Source organism: Halichoerus grypus, chromosome 4, assembly GCF_964656455.1.
Source record: "Halichoerus grypus chromosome 4, mHalGry1.hap1.1, whole genome shotgun sequence".
Taxonomy (NCBI): Eukaryota; Metazoa; Chordata; class Mammalia; order Carnivora; family Phocidae; genus Halichoerus; species Halichoerus grypus.
In genome coordinates, this window is record NC_135715.1 from 56,979,971 (window position 1) to 56,993,568 (window position 13,598).

At 38.1% G+C, this 13,598-nt stretch overlaps 1 long non-coding RNA gene and 1 other non-coding gene across 2 annotated transcripts in view; one reads left to right on the forward strand and one right to left on the reverse strand.

Moving 5' to 3' along the window:
- Window positions 1–13,598, forward strand: part of LOC144381575 (uncharacterized) — a 691,433-nt gene that overhangs the window by 593,167 nt on the left and 84,668 nt on the right. The window lies entirely within an intron of this gene.
- LOC118545224 (U1 spliceosomal RNA) lies at window positions 10,293–10,456 on the reverse strand. The gene has a single exon (XR_004922003.1). It is a non-coding gene; the product is annotated as a U1 spliceosomal RNA (small nuclear RNA).

A 13,598-nucleotide genomic window follows, 5' to 3' on the forward strand; every position in this document is an offset into this window, starting at 1 on the left:
TCACACAACAATTATCTGTTCCCAGGAAAGCTAACCTGAGGTCAGGCAACTAGGTATTAGAGGAAGCTACCAATCTGGTTAACACCTTGAATTTTTAAGGGTCTTGTCCCACGAGCCCATGTTCATTCCCATTATTTCCAATATAGTGTTTGTGTAGGTGGAAAAGGCTTTAGTCAAACCCAGTTACTTTGTCTATGAATTCCTTTTATTCTGATTTTTCCTTTGTGCGTTTAAGTGTTTTTTATTATTATCAAAGTATAGTTGACATACCATGTTCTATTAGTTTTAGGTATACAGAAATCTCAAGAAAATAATAAAAAACAGAAAGACTCAGATATAGAGAACATGCATTTTAAGTTTTAATATTGAATCTTAGACGCTTTAAATATATTCATATGCACATTATTCTCTTGTCCAGAATTTTGCCCTTGAAACTGTTTCCAACCACATCCATAGTGCTCCAGGTAACAATACTGATCCTCACACTTGTGTCTTGGGAGCACGGGCGGCACATGCCTTGTTAATTATACCTGCACATGTGTTCTATTGGTTCAATAATAAATAACCACAAATTTAGTCACTTAAAATAACACACCATTCATTCTCTCACAGTTCTGGAGGTACAAGTCTGGGCATAAGTTGAGGTGTCAGTAGGGCTGGTTTCTTTTAGAGGTTCTAAGGAAGAATCTGTCTCCTTGCCTTTTTCAGCTTCTAGTGGCTGCCTCTCATGCCTGGCCTGTAGTCCCTTCCTCCATCATCAGAGCCTCACTCTGGTCTCTACTCACGGGATCTCATCACCTTCTCCTCTGCTGTTAGTCACAGCTCCCTCTGCCTCCTTCATACACGATGCTTGTAATTATATGTAGGGTCCACTGTATTATCCAGAATAATCCCTCCATCTCCAGACATCTACAAAGTCTCTTCTGCCTTGTAAGTTAGCATGTTCACAGTTTCTGGGGATTAGGGCATGAACATCGTGAGAGGTCATTATTCAGCATAGCGTGAGGCCCATACTCTTGGTATCTTTAACATCACCCTTTGGTCCATTCATTTAAAACCAGCAATATAGGCAGGGTACAAACCCCCAGCCAACATAAATCAGACTCACTTAATACTCTATCAGCTCCTGGGTGGTAAGGGTCCCTATTCTAGGCTCAAAGTCAGGTTCTTCTAATGATGAACCTGTAGATGCCTCCTCCCCAGCATCTCATCCCACCACCCACAGATGCAGCCCTCAGCTGTGTCCCGGAGCCCAGCATAATGCTGAAGGAAAGCTCCTGGATTTAAAAATCAATTTTTCTTAATTTTTTACATTTAAATTCAATTTAGTTAATATATCCTGCATTATCCGTTTCAGGGGTAGAATCCAGTTATCCATCAGTTGCATATAACACCCAGTGCTCATTACATTAAGTGCTCTCCTTAAGGCCTATCACCCAGTTACCCCATCCCCCCCACCTCCCCTCCAGCAACCCTCAGTTTATTTCCTAGAGTTAAGAGTCTCTTATGGTTTGTCTCCCTCTGATTTCATCTTATTTTATTTACCCTTCCCTTCCCCTATGTTCATCTGTTTTGTTTTTTAAATTCCACATTTGAGTGAAATCATATGGTATTTGTCTTTCTCTGACTGACTTATTTTGCTTAGCATAATACCTTCTAGTTCCATCCACGTCATTGCAAATGGCAAGATTTCATTTTTTGATGGCTGCGTAATATTCCAGTGTGTGTGTGTGTGTGTGTGTGTGTGTGTGTGTGTGTACACCACATCTTCTTTATCCATTCATCTGTCGATGGACATCTGTGCTCTTTCCATAGTTTCGCTATTATGGATATTGGGGTGCATGTGCCCCTTGAATCACTATTCTTGTATCCTCTGGATAAATAGCCAATAGTGCAATCGCTGGGTTGTAGGGTAGCTCTGTTTTTAACTTTTTAAGGAAACTCCGTAGTGTCTTCCAGAGTGGCTGCACCACTTTGCATTCCCACCAAGAGTCTAAGAGAGCTCCCCTTTCTCCCCACCCTCGCCAACATCTGTTGGTTCTTGAGTTGTTAATCTTTGCCATTCTGACAGGTGTGAGGTGGTATTAAAATATTTTTTAAATGACAGGAACAAAAAAAAAATCTCAGAATATAAATAGCTATGAGAGAGAAAACAAACAAACAAACAAACAAATAGCCTGCTGTGAGTAGGGCAACCATGAGGTAAAAGTACAACATTGTTTGGGCTCTGCTTTAACTGGAGGCAAAGAGAACAAAACTGAGCTCTTGAGATGCTTCTTCCAGTGAGTAATTTTTGTACAGCCCAAAATGATGAAAAGGCAAGAAGACAAATTCAGTACATTCTGTAGGTCATTTCACAAGCATGGAAACACCCCCCTGTCTATTTATAATCCTTCAATGTCATCTAGTTCCCGTCTACCCCTAGGATTCTCCATGCCAACACCAAAACAATTGTTTTAAAAAAATAAGTAAATAAACTTTCCCAATATTCAAAGTAGCTCATTTCCAGTCATTAACAATTTTCTCAGGGAAGAGCTTCAGAACATGAATTAGGTGCTTTGCCAATGCTTCAGAATGCAGTGCAGCAACTCCCCCAACATCTTCTAGGAGCTATTTTCATCCTGCTGTGCAATTTAACACATGGTGATGTGAAATAGTTAACAGAAACTGGTTTCCACATTCTGGAGGGAGCAAACCTTGAAAGTTAATGCAACTTATTTTTAACTTCTATGTGAAATTACTTCCATAAGAAGGACTTAAGGGTATCTTAAAATGATCAAGACCTTTCTGGACCACTTCTGATTATGCCTTATTTCAAGATGTCAGAGTATGGCTAAAATAAAAATGAAAAAATTCATTTATAAGGAGTTACATTTTATCAAACCCCTTGAGAGACTGTCTCCCTATTCCTCTACTCTAACTTTTGTATCATTAATGGAAACATTATCTTAAACTAGTCTCATGCCCATTTCCTGAGGCACTGCTCTGGGCATCTTCTTACAATTTTAATGCATTGATGACCATCATTATTCTTTCTTTATGGGATTTCAGCCAAAATTGAGCCCTTGTGACAATATTCACATCTGAGCTAACATGACTTAATTTTACAAGTTGGCTTCATGAGGCAAAGTAGCAAGTGCTTTATTAAAATCTAGATAATAAAATTAGTCCATTTATCTACTAATTGTGTGCTTCCATTACATGATTAAATGCACTTGTTATACTAAAGTCCTATAAGTTAGACCAAGGTAAAGTCACGTAACCATAAACACTTTGGACTCCTTTTTTCAACATGATAGAATTTTAAGGTTAGCATTTGGCATGTAGCCTAAAATGTAGACTGCTATTTAACTTCTATTGAGGTGACATTTATATTTTATATATTTTATATAGGCTCAGAGTAGAAAGGGGGAAGATTGGAAACATTATTTTAAAAGGTATCCTTGGACTTTTAGAGATAAAGGTCTTTAAAGTCCATTGGGCTAAATTAAGGTACCCAAAGATATACATATATATATATATATATTTTTTTTTTTTTTTTTTTTTTTTTGGAGGGAGGTGGGCAATGGAAAGTAGAACGATTGTACCAATTCCAGGTGCTTTTACTTCTAGAACTTTGATCTCACACAAGTTGAGCAGCCTGGTCTGCAAGCCTAAGAAATTACAACAGGATCAAATGCACCATAAGAAGCCAGCTTTATAAATGGAACAATCCCACAGAAATATGTCTTAACAGGATGAGTTCTAAGTGTCCAGATTTACTTTATCACAATCTGGAAATCCTCACATGAGCTCAGTCCCAGAGCCAAATAAAAAGGATTTAAGTCTGTGTTTCTTTAGGGGAATATCTGAATGAATATTTGACTCTAAAACTTACCTCTCCCCATCCCAGAATTCTTTCAGTCATTCTAATCACCCAGAATCTTTGGAGACTGGCTCAGCCCCAAACAGTTTCACTAAGAAGGGGAGAAGTTATCTCAGGTCACTGCTAGATGGATCAGATCAGTCAAGGAGTAAGTAGTGATTTTCTGAAGAATTTTCAAGTCTAAATTCTCAGAGAACACAAACCAGGCAAACAAGATGTTTTTATCCATTCCTTAGTGGAAACCATTAAGTGCATTTCAGTGGTATAGGACTGCCATTCTGGAAAAGATGAAAGCCCAGGTGGCCCAGTTCACCTCCCCCTCCTCTCCAGAGACCAGGATATTGTGAAAAGACCCTTTCTGATTCCCAAGGAAAGCATTTTCTACCTCTTACACAGAGTACCAACTAAAAAGACTGCATGTTTTAGGAAACAGTGACAAATGGTTGCGAGGTTACTACATGTCTTTAAAATTAAGGGATGATTTTTTCTCTCTCTTAGCTAAAACTGTTAATTGGTAATATAATAGAAACTCAGCAGTAGATGAAAAATGGCATAATCCCTGAATAGAGTATGAAGAGAAATAAAAAAAGAGAAAAAAGTTTGGTGGATTGGTTGTTGTTTTGTTTTGTTTTGTTTTCTAGCTTAATTGCAGGAGTTAGTGTTAAAGAAATTCCTGTGCTTCTCATTCCTGTGTGTTGCTGATTATAAGACTCAAAAGTCTGAGTTCAACTTGTTATGCATAGGAAAATTGAAAATAAAAGGCTTAATTCTCCCTGTTAAAAATAAGGGAAGAGATATCCCCCTTCCCTTTTGTCAGAGCATTTTTTTTTAATAAACATGTAATTGTAAATTCTCTCTGCCCTTTTGAGACATATGAAAATGTTTTTCACTTTTTGTTGTTGTTGTTGTTGTTGTTGTTTTAACTGTCTTGCCAGTTTATAACCCAGGAATGTCTTTCTCAAGGACCTGGGAGCCATCCTTTCGAATCTCCCAGGCTCTGTGGGAGGGTAGGAGCCTAAGTTGGGGGTGCCTTGTTCCAAGTTATAAAACTACCTCCTGTCATAAGGATATAAGAAGTTTGTTTATCTTTTATAAATCAAGCCAATTAGCTCACACAGATGGTCAACCCAATTACCAGGTAAATTTAGGATGAATTATGTGTGACAATTGTGCTGTCAAGTCCTCTGACTTGAGGACTAGTACTGTTTATCTTGAGAACATGTAAGGAATGTTCTTGGCTTTAAAATCTGCTTGGCTATATAAGGGGGTAAAATTTCTGTCTGTGCAATTTCTCAGCAATTGATGTGATGATCATCACGTTCTGGTTTAATACTTATTCAGTAACAAAACTGTTTTTCTGTTTCTACTGCCTTTGTGGGGAATTTTTCTCAATTCAGAGAAAATTTGGGGGTTTTCAACTATTTTTTCCCAACATTAAGCCTTTTATCCCAAAATCCTAATCTAAACCCCCCCAGACTTGCACACCTGGAATATAAACTAAAAATCTCAGAAAAAAATACATTTCTTTTTATATTTTCCTTTAGTTCTTGCTTCCTTTTAACCCTGAGACATTCTTTCCTATTGGTCATACAAAACTGATAAGTACTGCAAAATAAAGCCTGTGTGACCATGTTTCTTTTAGTTGGGGTATTGGTGTAAGCAAGTTAGGGAAAGAGTGTCAGTGCTGCCCTGGTTCTCTCAGGTGGCCATTGTTTATGTTGGGGGGCAGGGGAGGGCGATGGCACCTGCCAGCTCCTTTGTTCCCGGAGTGGTTTCCCCATAACTTCTGTCCCTTGGGGGCATGCTCTGGGATGAGCAAATCACTCTCCCTCCTGTCTGTCCCTGGTATTTTTCAAACTGCTGGTTCTGTGCTGTCTCTTTAAGGGCAGGGACTACACTTCCTAATGCCCTTGGGGCTCTCCCAGAGCTGAGCACACCAGTTTTTAAAATTCCAGACTTTAAGTCCCACTGGTTGTAAGAACTCACAATATTTGGCCCCTCTCATCTTCAAAGGCAAATATTATGGGGATTCATCCTCCCCATCCATGGGCTCCCTGGTATGAAAGTCTTTTCTGCCCTTCTTTGTGTGACTGGTTCCCCCCCACCACAGAGGGCCATGGTCTGTTTCACTCCCAGATCGCGTCTCTGCCCTTCCTATCTTCTTCAGTGTAGTCTCTTCTCTACCGTTTAGTTGTGGAGTTTGTTCCACGAGTCTTCATGTTGTTGTCTGGGTTATTTACACTGATGTGAGTGTTACCTAGTTGTTTCTGTAGGATGGAGGAAAGCTTAGGGTCCTCCTACCCTGCCATCTTCCCAGCCAACCCCATCTAGGAATGCGTTATCCCCTTTAAGAAGCTGAATTGCTCAAGTCCTTCTGTCTTCTTAAGCAGGGGAAAAAAAAAAAAAACAGGATACATTTACAGCACATGTAACTGGTGAATAAATATTTCAGGTAATAAGGTAAATTCTGTTCATTAGAGTAATTACCTCAGTGACCAAATTTTCCGGAAAGCAAAATGAAGTCACTTGAGAAATACTCCTTAAAACTTGCCATGGAACACTACTTGCCCTTTAGTTTCTGGGTTCCTATGGAATTGCTCTCCCTTATCTCTTCTGAATTTACTATACTCCCTGGGTGTTATAGAGCAAACTACACTGACCTTCTGGGACCCTTTGTCATCATATACTGTGCCAGGTGATATGTGTCTTTCTCACTTAATCTTCAAGGATTTTTGACTCAGGCTTTAAATTATTAGCTTGAATTAAAGAAAAATCTATTTTATGATTGCTAAGCTTTCAGGGACCATTATATTTTCATAAACCGTGCAACAAATTCATCATATTCTTACTGTCCTTCCCCGATTTGTGCAGCAAATAGAACACAAAATTTGCCCTTAATCCTGACAAGAATAGATATCAATTGCAAATATTATTTATGTCACCCTTCCTCTTGGAAGAAAAGTAGACTTTTGTTTTGAAAATAATGGTATCAAATGTCAGTTCTAATGGAATCAGATGTCAAATTTCAGTTAATATTTGACATCAAGAAGCATTTTTACCTGAATTTTGAGAGCTAATTTTAATATGTTGGTATTTTTAATATTCTAGCAAATATATATGCTCAAAGATTTGTCAGTGCTTTACATCTAGACACTTCTTCAGTCGTTAGTTTCAGAATTGGAACATTTCCTGAATAAGTGATCTTTCTCTCATCTGTATTCATAATTTCCATCCCAGGGGAGGTGTTCTAAATTCATGATCGTCGTCCCAAATACACATGCATACTCAGTGAGAAACAGAGCAACCTCGAAGGGGGAATGGCAGACTCTGGAGATTGGCACTGTGCGGGCTGTGGCTGAACCTTGTCCGCCAGCTGCTCACCAGGCCCCAGGGCCGCATTTCCAGGGAGCAGGGACCACCACCACCTCCCTCAACAATTCTACTCTTCTCTGCCCAGCATTGCAAAATAGGCTACCCAGTAGATCTGGCCTAAGAAGAACGCCTAAAAACTGTACACATAATTCAGCACATAAGTCCTAAATATTATAGGACCAATTTTCACTCAATCCAACAAAGAGCCATAATAAAAATGATTCTGTTTGAGAGTTTCTTCTCTAGATTATAAACTTTTGAGGCCAGAGACATTGTCTCTTTCACATGATCTCTCCACAGGCTGGCATATAGAGAGTAGGAGTTCAGGAGGTATTTGTTCTCTCAAATATGCCTGGGTACCTTGTGTAAGCCCTGGGAGACTTACTTTCTCCCTCATGTACTCTAAGCCTTCTCAGAACACCATGCTCTCTCTTCCAGGCAGGCCAGAGACTCTTTGCTCTTTTCTGCACCTGCTTGGGTATCCACAAAGATTTCCTTTTACAGTGGATTGTCTTCTTGCTTTCTCATCCATCCAAGATGCTCAATTGATTTGGGCCTGTCAATGTTCTGGTAAAAGATGAAGATAGAGGACTTAATCTATCTTCTGTGCTCTGTACTTGTTCCCTGCAAGTCAAGCCAAGGAAGGGATTTAGCAATCCCTGAGCACACTCCCATCTCTACAGAAATATTCTGTGCTCTTCTGCTTACAGCTTCCTGAATCTTTGTGATGCTGTGGCCATTGGCCAAACTTCAGCAAAGTGTAAAGAAAAAATAATGGCATAATCTGCAAATTCTTCAGGATATGTGTAGGATATGCATAATAAGCAGATGCTTATCAAGTGCCTACTATGTACAAGACTATTACAATTTCTTGTCCTGGGTAGAATTTTTAAAAAAAAATACCTGAACTCTTTAAAGTTCTTAGCTGTCAAGCATTTGATAGAAGAGGCTATATAAGTTTAAAATTGAATTGGCACCATTGACAAGCTGCCCTAAAGCGAGCTTTGCTTTCCAGAGTGGTTTCATTCAGACAGAGGATTTAGCAATCGAGGGGGCACTGCTGAGCTCTAGCCCAGCATCAGACACTGTGCTGATGCTGTTTTGCAGGGTCTCCAGGCTACAGGATCCCTGTGGCTAGATACTTGCTACAAGTACCAGTTTCTCAGGACACAGAAATGTGGAATGTTGATAGCCAAGGGTTGCTGGGGGCTCTACTGCAGGACTTGTTCTCTCCTTGTTGTCATTTTAGCATCCACACCCTTTACCCCCACCACAAAGTAAAACCTCTGTACCCCAAAGAGAATTAGTAAACAGCTATGCAGAAGGACCGCACACACTTTTGTAAACAAATGAGTTCAGGGGCAGGACAAGATATTTCTTCTTCGAACAGACCCTCATGTGACACAAGAGCACACAGTAGCCCCTCCCCAAGCCATCTCCCCTCTCCCTCATGGTCAGAAAAAATCATCCACAGTCATCTCTCATAGGACGACTAGCTGCAGCAGATTCATTATGAGGGGATTGTTTTGTTCAATTCCCAGTTGAAAAATGACACTTTCTGGTGTTAATCTGCTCAATAGGGTCTTCTGAAAATACAGCAAAGCCTTCAAGTGATTATTTAAACTAATGTGGCTTTGCTTAAGTCGGAGCAGAGACAGAGCTGAGAGCTTTGGCTGCGGTGCAGAATCTGTTTCTGGAAGCCCCTCACCAAACAACTACGGAAAGTGTCAGACATGCCTGGATGACCTCACTGGCACCCATAAGAGAAAAAGGATCTTAGAATGAAGCCAGACACAATTTCTATATGCACACTGTTGTGGAATGTTCCCAGTGAATGAGAGAACCAAGTCCCTCAGGCCCCTACAACTTGAGTGCTACTGGCGCAGAATGTGAACATAAGCTCTTGATAATGTTTAAAAAGAAAAAAAAGAAGAAAGCAGAAAAAAAAGTTTAAGCTACAAGAACTCAGAAGACTCAAAGTTTTAGTAAGCTCAGGACAGGGAATTGTGACATGAGATCAAACTGCAGAATAAACAACTAAACCAAACAATCCATTAGATAGAAATTAGAAAGTGAGGAAAATCCCAGAAGTGCGGAAGAGAGCTAGAACTCAATATATGTCACAAAATCTTTGGGAGAAAAAAGTGTATGTTTCCTGAAAAACTTTAGTATGTTACCCTCAAATAAAAGCTCTTATTTATAACTTGCTTTCTAAATATACCAAACTATTACTTCATGACCAAACGAATTGTTAATCACAATCCAGCTAGCTAGACCAGGGGTTGGCAAACTGCTCCCGAAAAGGGCTATGTAGTAAATATTTTAGGTTTTATGGGCATACTGTCTCTATTTCAGTTCTATTATGGCACAGTAGCAGTCACAGACGTTTGTAAACAAATGACATGGCTGTCTTCCAATAAAACTTTATTTACAAAAACAGATATCTAACAGACTGGTTTTGGCCCATGGGCTACTGTTAGTGGGCCCTTGAGTTAAACAAATAAAATAATTCAGACCTGTACAAATAACACCCAAAGTACTTTATATATTTAAATTTTTACAATATTCAGATCTGTCAAAATATCCTTCCTCCCTCCCTTTCTTTATGTGAGTATAGTTGGCACAATGTTACATTGGTTTCAGGCATACAACATAGGGATTCAACAAGCGTATACATTGTGCTGTGCTCACCACAAGTAGAGCTACTGTCTGCCACCATACAATGCTATTACAGTATCTTAGTGTATAGTATTCATTATGCTGTGCCTGTTATCCCCATGAATTACTCATTCCGTAACTGGAAGCCTACATCTCCTACTCCCCTTGACCCATTTTGCCCATCCTCCCACCCACCTCCCTCTGGCAACCATTAGTTTGTTCTCTGTATCTATACGTCTGATTCTGCTTTTTGTGTTTATTTAATTTGTTTTATATCCAAATATGACTGGAATCACAGGGGTATTTGTCTTTCTCAATCTGACTTATTCCAATTAGCATAATACCCTCTAGGTCCATCCAGGTGTCACTAATGGCATGATCTCATCCTTTTTTTGGGGGGTGGGGAGTGCAAACACAGGCCCCCACTACCACAAATTATGCAGTCAAGTTTCCTACATTTGGGGAAATCTCAGGGGTCAACACTTCTGGAGTAAATGGATAAGCCTCGCCCTGGGAAAACCACCTTTGTGATCATGGTATCTCCCCCTGCCAGGTGCATATTCATCCTTTTTATTTTAATGGCAACATTCCATTGTATGTGTACACCACAGCTTCCTTATCCAGTTGTCTATCTGTGGACACTGAGGTTGCTTCCATATCTTGGCTATTGTAAGTAATACTTCAATAAACAACATAGGGGTACATATATCTTTTTCAGTTAGTGTTTTTGTTGTCTTTGGGTAAATACCAGCTAGTGGAATTATTAGATCATATGGTACTCTTATTTTAAATTTTTTGAGGAAACTCCATACTGTTTTCCACAGTGGCAGTAACAATCTACATTCCCACCAACAGTGCACCAGGGTTCCCTCTTCTCCACATCCTCACCAACACTTGTTATTTCTTATCTATTTGATTTAACCATTCTAACAGGTATAAAATGATACCACATTGTGATTTTGATTGGATTTTTCTGATGATTAGTGGTGTTGAGCATGTTTTCACGTATCTGTCGGCCATCTATATGACCTCTTTGGAAGAATGTCTATTCATGTCCTCTCTTTTTTAATTGGATTGTTTTTTGGAGTTTTTTGTTTTGTTTTGTTTTTTTGGTTTTTTGGTTTTTGGGTATTTTTGGTGTTAAGGGGTTAATATACAAAATATATAGAGAACTTATCAGATATATCATTTGCAAGTATCTTTTTCCATTGAGTAGGTTGCCTTTTTGGTTTGTTGATGGTTTCCTTTGCTGTGCAAACGCTTTGTATTTTGTTTTAGTCCTAATAGTTTATTTTTGCATTTCGTACCCTTGCCTGAAGATACATATCTAGAAAAATGTTGCTATAGCCAATCAGAGTAATTACTGCCTATGTTCTCTTCTAGGAGTTTTATGGTTTCAGGACTTCTATTTAGGTCTTTAATCCATTTTGAGTTTATATTGTGTATGGTGTTAGAAAGTGGTCCAGTCTCATTCTTTTATATGTAGCTGTTCAATTTTCCCAGAACTATTTATTGAAGAGACTGTCTTCTCCATATTGTATAGTCTTCTCTCCTTTGTAATAGATTAATTTCCCATATAATTGTAAGTTTATTTCTAGGCTCTCTATTCTGTTTCATTGATTTCTGTGTCTGTTTTTGTGCCCGTACCATACTGTTCTGATTACTACAGCTTTGTAGTATATCTTGAGCTCTGGAATTATAATTATCTCCAGCTTTGTTTTTCTTTCTCAAGACTGCTTTGGCTATTCAGAGTCTTTTATGGTTCCATACAAATTTTAGGATTATTTTTTCTAGTGTGAAAAATGCTGTTGGTATTTTGATTGGGATTGCATTAAATCTGTAGATTGCTTTGGGTAGCGTGGACATTTTATCAGTACTGTCCTTGCAATTCATGAGAATGGAATATCTTTCCATTTGTTTATGTCATCTTCAATTTCTTTCATCAGTGTTTTATAGTTTTCAGAGAGGTCTTGCACCTCTTTGGCTATGTTATTCCTAGGTATTTTATTATTTTTGATACAACTGTAAATGGTGTTGTTTTCTTAATTTTACTTTCTGCTACTTCATTAATAATATATAGAAATGCTGCTGATTTCCATATATTAATTTTGTATCCTACAACTTTATGAATTCATTTATTATTTCTAGTACTTCTTTTGGTGGAGTCTTTAGGATCTTCTAAGTATAGTGTCATGTCATCTATAAATAGTGGCAGTTTAACTTCTTCTTTACCATTATGAATGCCTCTAGTTTCTTTTTCTGGTCTGATTGCTGTGGCTAGGACTTTCTGTGTTCAATAAAAGTAGTGAGAGTGGACATCTTTCTTGATCTTAGAGGAAAAGCTCTCAGTTTTCACCAGTGGGTATAATGTTAGCTGTAGGCCTTTATTATGTTGAGGTACGTTTCCTCCAAACCTACTTTGTTGAGATTTTTTTTATGGATGAATGGATGTTGAACTTTGTCAGATGCTTTTCTGCATCTATTGAGATGATCATATAATTTTTATCCTTTGTTTTATCTATGTGGTATATCACATTGTTTTGTAAATATTGAACCACCATTGCGTTTCTGAAATTAATCTCACTTGATCATTGTGAATGATCCTTTCAATGTACTGTTGAATGCAGTTTGCTAATATTTTGTTGAGGATTTTGCATCTATGTTTATCAGGGATATTGGCTTGCAGTTTTGTTTTGTTTTGGTGTTTTAGGGGATTTTTTGGTGTTTTGTTTTTGCAGTGTCTGGTTTTTTTGTTTGTTTTGCAGTGCCTTTGTCTGCTATCAGAGTAATGCTGGCCTTGTAGAATATATTTGGGAGATTTCCTTACTCTTCTGTTTTTTGAAACACTTTGAGGAGAATAAGTATTAACTCTTCTTTAAATGCTAGTGAATCTATCTAGTCCTGGACTTTTATTTTTTGGTAGCTTTTTGATAACTGATTTAATTTCATTACTAGTAATCAGTCTATTCAAGTTTCTATTTCTTCCTCATTCAATTTGGAAGATGGTATGTTTCTAGGAATGTATCTGTTTCTTCTAGGTTGGCTAATTTGTTGGCATAAAACTTCCTGGTATTCTCTTACAATCCTTTGTATTTTTGTGGTGTCAGTTATTACTTCTCCTCTCTCATTTCTGATTTTATTTATTTGTGTCCTTTCTCTTTTTTTCTTGCTCAGTCTGGCTAAGGGTTTATCAATTTTGTTTATCTTTTCAAAGAACCAGCTCTTGGTTTCATTGATCTTTCTATTATTTTATTAGTCTCCAAGTCATTTATTTCTGCTCTGATCTTTATTATTTCTTTCCTTCTACTTGCCTTGGATTTTGATCTGTTTTTTTGTTTGTTTGTTTGTTTTTTAGTTCCTTTAGGTGTAAGCTTAGTTTATTTGAGCTTTTTCTTGTTTCTTGAAGTAGGCCTGTATCACAGCATATTTCCCTCTTTGAACTGCTTTCACTGCCTCTCAAAGATTTAGAGCCCCTGTGTTTTCATTTTCATTTGTCTCCATGTATTTTTTTTTTTAATTTCTTCTTGATTGCTTCATTGGGCCATTGGTAGTTTATATCATGTTTAGCCTCCATGTGTTTGTGTTTTTTCCAGTTTTTTTCTTGTGATTGATTTCTAATTTTGTACCATTGTAGTTGGAAAAAATGCATGGCATGACTTCAATCTTATTAAATTTCTAGAGGCTTGAGTGCCTGGGTGGCTCA